Raw genomic sequence first — 8469 nt, 5'->3', positions numbered from 1 at the left:
CTCCTCTGTCTCCTTTTTGGACACAAACCTGTGGTGTTTATGGATTAATTTTCCTGACAGCACCAAATCCACATGTGGCACCTGCAGCCCCTGGCACCTGCCCCGGCCACCAAGGTTCACCAGCGGGTGTGGGGTCAGGGCTGCAGCTCCTCTGCTGAGCCCTTGAGCATCAGCCCCAGGGCCAGAGTGGCCGCTGCTCCTTGCGCTGCCTTTTCTGGCTACCTAAAAACAGAAGCCAGACAAAATTAAGGCAACAAAAAGCAGTTCTATTTATTGAAGGGTCTTCAGGTACATTTAGGGCAGGCAAAGCTCCCCACGGCTACATCCAAAATGGACAATGGGTCATGGGTTTTCAGATTTTTATAATTTTGGTTAATTTGCATATTGGGGGTTCATCTTCCAATTACAGCTTCAGGTAATGAAGTCATTTACCCCAAGTTTGCTGCCCCCAACTCACTTTTGTTTCCATCTCTCAGGGCCCGAGGCAGTGAGGTGTCCTTGATTGCCAGGCCTGGAGAGGAATTGTTGTGTCTGCCCAAAATGGGAAAGCAGCAGCTCACACTGTGTGTGGAGTTTGGAGTTATACACTAAAGAATTACAGGATTACAAATACATGAAAAATAGAAAAGCTAAAATCCTAAGGCATCACTTGCATTTTCCTTGTTTTAAAGCCTGACACTTGGATAACCGGAGAAGCAGAAGGAAGCAATGTGCTCTGCACAGCACAAATAAAAGCAGCAGAAGAGAAATAGCTGGTTTTTACCAAATCCTGTGTAATAGCCCAATATCAGCATGAGATTGAAGCTGCATTTTAAGAGAACAATCTCTGTTCTGCATGTAAGAAGCTCTTATTCCTTCCAGCAATCCTGGATCTGTCCTGATGCTCTTCCTCTTGTCTTCTACCAGTACTTGCAATTTCTAGTGAGCAGTTAAATTTGACCAAAAGATAAATCTCACATTTAGTAAGCACTGCCTGAGGACAGAGTTTGCATCCAGAGATGTGTCCTTGCCTAACTGATGTAACTCAAACATCTCAATTCCCTTGGGAGCTGGTGTGATCCTCAACTCCGGAAACCAAGACACTCCTACTGAGTCACTGAAATTGCAGGAAGAAGTTTTATTTTAAATAATTGAACTTGGATAATTTGGGAGGTGTTACCCAAAGCAGAACTTGCACATTGGCAGCAGGGAGGGTTAAACTACTCAGTCACCTGTGTCTGTGTCCCTTCAGGAATATTCCATACGAGCGTGTTGGTTTTTTCCCAGATTTCCAACAATGATGTTGTAAGTTGCTCCACAGGTTGTCTTCCAGCCCTGTTCTAGGCTCCAGCCCAGGGAGAATAGGGGGAACACTCGGTGAAAGCCACCAGATCTGCCTGGTGACATTGTTACCCCAATTCCTGTAAAAAATCCACGTATCAGCAGCGGATATTTGGGATTTAATTGTTTTGATAAGCACAGGGCACTTTGCCAAACAGTCAATTGAACAAAACTGTGGCAATTAGCAGAGAAGCTCTCCCTGCAGAATTACAATCCTTAAACTCCATTCCTATTTACAAATGAGATTGGATGAGTGGGGATGTCCGTGCTCATCCGTGTGCCCACCCCCTCCTGCTCCCAAAGTCTGTCCCAGCTCTGTGCTCTGACCTCCCATCCGAGTATTTCTGGTGATATTTACACATATTGAGAGAACAAAAGGTGATTTACCCAGTCAAGTGAGGATTATATTTTGTAAAGTTCCCACTAGATTTGTATCTCAGTTTGTCTCCGGTGCGGAATTGCAACCTCACTTTTATATCATGAAATATTAGTTTACAGAGTCACCTCATCTCCCAAAATCCCAGCTGGAGGTCCAAGAAAAGGGCTCACTTACTCAGAACCTCCCCATCCTGGAGCCCTGCAAGGGAATATTTTCTCCCAGTCAAACCCATCTACAGGAAAAGTGAAATCAGGGAACCGATTCTTTGGGTTTATTTATGGCCTCTGCTTTTGGAAAAGCAAAAAAGAAAAAAAAAAGCAAAAAAAGCAAAAAAAAAAAAGAGAAAAAAAAAATAAAAGCTTTGTTTCCTTCAAGAGGAGCTGTGATTATTAGAGATCTGTCTGTGTTCATTTCCCTGCTCTCCTCACAGGGGCCTGGTGTGCTGGTGCTGCTGTCGATGAGAGCTCAGAGATCGATCCGAGCTCTGACATTAATGAACGGGCAGGGCCCCAGCACCTGCAGAATCCCCACCGAGCCCAAACCTTTGTAAAAGGCCAGGGAAGGAAAGTCTTTGCCTGCTGGTGTCCTACAAGGCAGAGAAGGGGCTGAGATCATGGTGAGGTCTGTAGGAAGTTCAGGGACTGTCCCCTTTGCCAGGGAACTTCCCTGCCCTGGTTTTAGGCTGCCTTGGTGTGGTAACTTCTTCCTGGACACAATTTTTCGCCCTAGGATGGATGAGGAGCCAGGGGATAGAGCAGGGAGGCTGCTGTACTTCACCTGTGGTCTCAGTACAAGTCCAGGGTGTGACCAGAGCCTGGTCACATTTTTTTCCATTTTCTAGGAATTTCCTAATTGCCTTGGCTGGCTGCAGGTGTTCCCAGCAAAATCACAGTTTCAACAACCTGCCTGGCCCCGTGGTGCAGAATCTCCACATGGCAGCAATTGTGGCTGTCACATCCCCTTTGATAACCCCCCCAGGGCCCCTGGGGCTGCTGAAGCTGCTGTTGATGTGAAACACACTGGGCCAGTCAAACCAGCTCGAGCTCTGCCTCTTGCTTTGCTAATTAATTTTATCTCCTGCTCAAACCCAGGCAATCCTCAGCCTTGTAGAATTGATTTCAGGGCAAAGGAGGGATATTTGTGTCTTACCAAAGCCACTCCACTTACAAATCCCAAGCACTTGCTCCCTGTTATTTGCATCAGCATGTTCTAAAGTAGGACACAGTGCCTGGACTGTTTCTATTCTGGTAACTTACAATGTATTTTTATAATGTCTTTTTCCTTCCCCTCCCGTCTCTTTTCTTTTCTCAGAGACAAACAGCAGCTGTGTTGTTGGCACAGTGCTGAGAAAGGGAAGCAGAAGGGCAGCAAGGGCACAGAGATAAGCAGTTCTGGTGTAAATCAGATCCTTCACAAAGCTGAGATTAAAAATTGTCGCTTGCCTACAAATAAGTGATGATTTCTTGCCCTCCCCGTATGTGCAGGCACTTTGATTTCCCATTCAGATGGTTTCTGAGCACTTCATTTTGGAGTGGGAAAGGCAAGGATCAAGTCTCCACTCGTCTGCAGGAGAACAGAGCCCAGTTCTGTTCTCAGTGCAGGCACAGCACACACACCAACCCTGCAGTGATGCCATCACTAAAGCAAGGCTGAAGCAGCCAACCTGGCCCAATTTTGGTGACTTTTGGTGGCCCATTCACCCAATGCTGGCCACCAAAATTCTCCAGGTGGGTGCTGGGGCCAAACCCAGAGATGGCAAACCCAGCAGGACCCACCACACTCAGCTTCAGAGAGCTCTGCACAGGCTACTATGGCCACTGAAGGGCCAAAAAAACCTTCTGGTCCAATAAACCAGGCTCAAGCCTGTGGTTATTAATTGCTGTGGTGTTGTTGTGGGTCCCAGGACGAGGTGAGAGATGAGAATTGACATTATATTATATTATATTACATTACATTACATTACATTACATTATATCGTATCATATTACATTACATTACATTACATTACATTATATTATTATATTACATACTAAAGCTACACTAAAAAAAGAGAAAGGAGACATCAGAAGGCTACACAAGAACGAATAATAAAAAACCCGTGACTGACCAGAGTCCCGACACAGCTGGACAGGGATTGGTCATTAATTAAAAACAATGCACATGGAACCAGTGAAAGATGCACCTGTTGGTAAAGCAACCTCCAGACCACATTCCAAGCAATCAGATTTACATTTTGTTTACATTTCTTTTCTGAGGCTTCTCAGCTTCTCAAAGGAAAAATCCTGGCAAAGGGATTTTTCATAAATATGACAGTGACACAAGCCAGACCCGGCTCAGGCCATGGACAGCTGTGATTTAACTGTGCTGCTCCTGAGCCACATCTGTAACCCACAGCACCCTGAGATCCTGGGCAGGATGCTCCATCCCCGTGTCCAGAGGCTTTGGACAGGGATTGCTCAGCAGAGATCACATGCTTGGCTTCTGGGAAAGCTGAAGGATGATCAATAGTTGATTAATCTAGTGAAGAAATTAATGTATTAAAAGCAGTGACTGATGTCAAATACATTCTCTCTTGCTCATCGATTTCCTTCTTTTTAACCTGCATGTGCCAAAGTCCTGAAGCCCAATTCTAGTGTGCAGCTGGCACATCCATCTCTTTAATTTCATATGGATATAAGATACTGAGCAATGCATTTGATTGAGTAAATGTGGTGCCATTGATTTTGTGGCTGAATTATCTGATTTGATTGGCACCGTGTCCCATTTAATAGAGAAAGCAACCAATTCAATAAGTAATGTTAGTAATTGGGTAGTTGTTCTCTGAAGAAAGATTACTTGAGTTTACAGGACTAATGTTTCTCGGTTGCAGCATAAACTGGATAAATTTCTACACGAGATGAACGTGATAACATTTATCCATGTAATAACAGAGCTCTGGGCTCTCTAATGCAGCATCCAGGGCTCCTGGGCAGCCCCACTGAGCAGCTCCCACGCTGTGAATACACAAATACAAAGCTCAGCAGCCAGGGCCATTCATTAATTAACCCTCTAAAGCCACTGAGAAATGCTGCATAGGGGTGTGTGTGTGCTCTAACAAACACACTGGGGGTGATAACACTGACTATGGGCTCAGGGTTTGGGTGGGAGCAGGAGCAGCCCTGGCTCCAGTGGGGCTGGATCACAATCCCAGGATTATTTAGGCTGGATAAGAACTCGAGTCCAGCCTGCAATGAGCCAGCCCAGAGCACTGAGTGCCACATCCTTGGACACCTCCAGGGATGTGTGAGTGCACATCCTTTCCCAGAACACCTTCCCAAGCTTGAATCCGAGGTGGGTTGTTGCTGTAGGACACGAAATAAAACCATGCAGACACTGGAACCTCCAAGGTAAAAAGAAGGGAATTTTAATTTCTGATTCTAACATTTATAGATTTTCAAAAGTGACAGTGGATTGGAGGATGACAGTGCCACCTCTCCAATGACACTGGACAAACCAACAGTCCATCAAATTTCTCTTCCTTCAGAAAAGAATGTAAAACAGTAGTTATTTATATAAAACTGCTTGAGAAAGTTCATTACAAGAATATAAACATCAGAAGGCTTAGAAGAACTTAGAAGAACAGAACAACAGTGGGTGATTTTATTCAAGGTGGTGTTCAATACTAAGAGGAAAGATATTTAATTAAGTGTTATACTCGGCAAATTTGATACCAACAATCATCTGTCAAGTTCATGTAAAGCTGATAGAAATAAAAGCAGGAAGACTCATATACTGATTTTTCAGCCTGTGCTGTATTATTTTCAAAAGAGAAACCAGCACACAACAATTGGATTCCATGCTGATATATTACAAAATACAATCTAGCCATAATGCTGATGTGACAGGCAAAAGCAGATATTAGCAGAAGAAAGTGATTTTTTTTATTATACAATTTTATCAGTGGATGGAAATTTCAGGACTTAAATTTACCATCACATCCACATCTGAACCTGTATATCTGGGAGGTCATTTACTCCACTGTACAATAAAAGGGAGTCAGACAAGGTGATGCATAATGGAAATCAAAGTGGATCTTCCATTTGCGACACTGCTGCACAGAAACTATCGGCTGCAGGATCTAAATTATGAGGAGATTCACTCCCAGGTGATGAATGCAGAGCACAACGAGTGGGGAAGGACAGACCCTGAGGGAGGAGGAATGTGCCACTTGTAGAGGTGTTTATCAAAACAGAGATATGCTTCTGTATCTTAAAATGTTATTTTTCTCAAAATTTATTTCAGATACTGATAAGCAAGACCTGTTTATTTATTTCATGGCAATTACAGGGTTGCTCAGAACTGCCTGTTCTGGCAGATTTTCCCCACAGGAAAGGCTTTTCACTGAGCATTTCAGGGCTTTGCTTCTAAAAATTCAGAACTTCAAAACCATTTTTAAATGTAGAAATATTCGGTTTGGTTTTTTTTCTGTTGCGGAGGCTCAGGCTGCATCTTTCAAATTCCCGACTTCTTAAAAAAGGAAAGATGTTTCAGGCTCCAGAACAGCAAAGGATATTTTGTTTTCCTCAGGGTGCTGCAGGGCAGGAGCCCCGTGGGTACCCCTGCCCCAGGGATGCTCCTGCTGCTCTCTCTGAGACCTGCTGCTGTGATACACCAGATTTACCAAGCTGTGAAAAATGCCAATCACTTGTTTGTAAAATTTTAAAAGTTTAATAGTAATAAAATGGTTATAAAAATAGTAATATAATTACAGTAATAAAAATTTGGACAATTAGGATTTAGGACAATGTGAGACAATAGAAACAAAGAGTTACAGACAGTCTGGGTACCTTTTTCTGGGCAAAATAAGCCTGAAAAAGGACCCACGTTAACAGAGGATTAACCCTTAAAAGCAACAGCCTGTTGTATATTCATACACCTCATACATGATGCATAAATTCCATTCAAATACAGGATTCTGGCTGGTCAACTTCTTCCTCCGAATCCTCTTCAGGGCTGAGGAGGTGGGAAGAAGTTGGTTTCTTCTGATAATGGAGCAATAAATTCTTTTTTTCTGAAAGATTTTGGTGTCCTGCGGCTGCTCTCTGGTGTGAGTACCTCATTCCTTTCTTTTAAAAAAAATATCCCACATACATAGTTTCTATTTTAACATTATGTTACAACCTAAAACTATATTTAACACCCTACGTAAGAAAATTAATACAGCATCACTTTCTAACACAACACATATAATATTCATTTTAATATTTGCGAAGAGCCAATCATAAAATACACATTTTTCACACAGTTCTGGCCATAGAAAGTGGGTGAACTAGACAGAGAACTGCTTTGTGTTAGGTTTCCTTGGCTTTTCAGAGGAGACACTCAGCGTTCAGCCTCTCCTGCCTCTCCTAAGCCGCTTTGTGCAAGAGCTGGAATGGAAAACAGCAACGACTCCAGTTTTATCTGCCCTTAATTAAATGCTGAAGTGCTCGTGTGTAGTGGTGGGATTGTGTTGTGGTGAAACCCAAACCCTGTGAATGGGGTAATTATAAGCTGAGGGATTTTGCTAATACCAGACTTCCCCTCATTTTCCCTCAGTAATTAGAACACAGCAAATAAATCAGTGTGCAGTTGACTTAAACAATCCGCCACTGGAAGAATTGCTTGCTGATGACTTCCCTGGCCAATCACATCCCTACTGCTGCCACACATCAAAGAAATTGTTTTTGTGCCTTCATATTAAAGGCATTTCTTCCAGCTGGCAGGCTCCCATCCTTTCCTGCTCCCGGACAGGACAGGAACAGTGTTGGAGGGAGGTGTAAGACAGGAAATGCTCAGAGTCCTGATGTTCAAACCTGAGAGCCATAAATGCCTAAATTCAGAGTGGGGGTGTGACTGTGTTCACAGGGGTCTGAGGATGAGGGAAGAGACGAGGATCTGACTCCATGTTTCAGAAGGCTTGATTCATTATTTTATGATATTTATTACATTAAAACTATACTAAAAGAATAGAAGAAAGGATTTCATCAGAAGGCTGGGTAAGAATAGAATAGAAAGGAATGATAACAAAAGCTTCTGTGTCGGACAGAGAGTCCGAGCCAGCTGGGCTGTGATTGGCCATTAATTAGAAACATCCAACATGGGCCAATCACAGATGCACCTGTTGCATTCCACAGCAGCAGATAATCATTGTTTACATTTTGTTCCTGAGGCCTCTCAGCTTCTCAGGAGGAAAAATCCTAAAGAAAAGATTTTCCATAAAGGATGTCTGCGGCATGGGGGCATGGATTTGAAAGTAAAATATTGGTGTTTAAGTGACTGACAGAGAGAGAGAGAGAGAGGTCTCCAGGAAGTGAAACCTCTGCCTGATTTCTGGCCAGCAGGACCAGATCCTCCACAGGGCCCTGTAGCACACACCAGCTGTCCGTCTGGAGTTTATGGGATGCACACCAGCCTGTCATCCCTCTGAAGCGCAGCCTCTAGGCTGGTGCAGTACACAGCACTAAAAAGCTGAATCTGGAAGCATTAATTTCACTGAGCAGGATCTCTGCCATGTGGTTGCAAGAGCTGCAGTAGATCTGGGCTCTCCTGACCCACCTCCCTGCCTGTTTGACCTCTCTGAACCTCAGAGGGCAGAAGGATCCTGGTGTCTGGATTAGAGTTGGGGTTAGAGTTAGGGTTAGGGTTAGGGTTAGGGTAAGGGTTAGGATTAGTGTTAGGGTTAGAGTTAGGGTCAGGGTAAGGGTTAGGGTTGGGGTTGGGGTTAGGATAAGCATTAGTGTTAGGGTTAG

The sequence above is a fragment of the Geospiza fortis genome, unplaced genomic scaffold (assembly GCF_000277835.1).
Source record: "Geospiza fortis unplaced genomic scaffold, GeoFor_1.0 scaffold38, whole genome shotgun sequence".
Taxonomy (NCBI): Eukaryota; Metazoa; Chordata; class Aves; order Passeriformes; family Thraupidae; genus Geospiza; species Geospiza fortis.
This window is presented reverse-complemented; position numbering follows the sequence as displayed.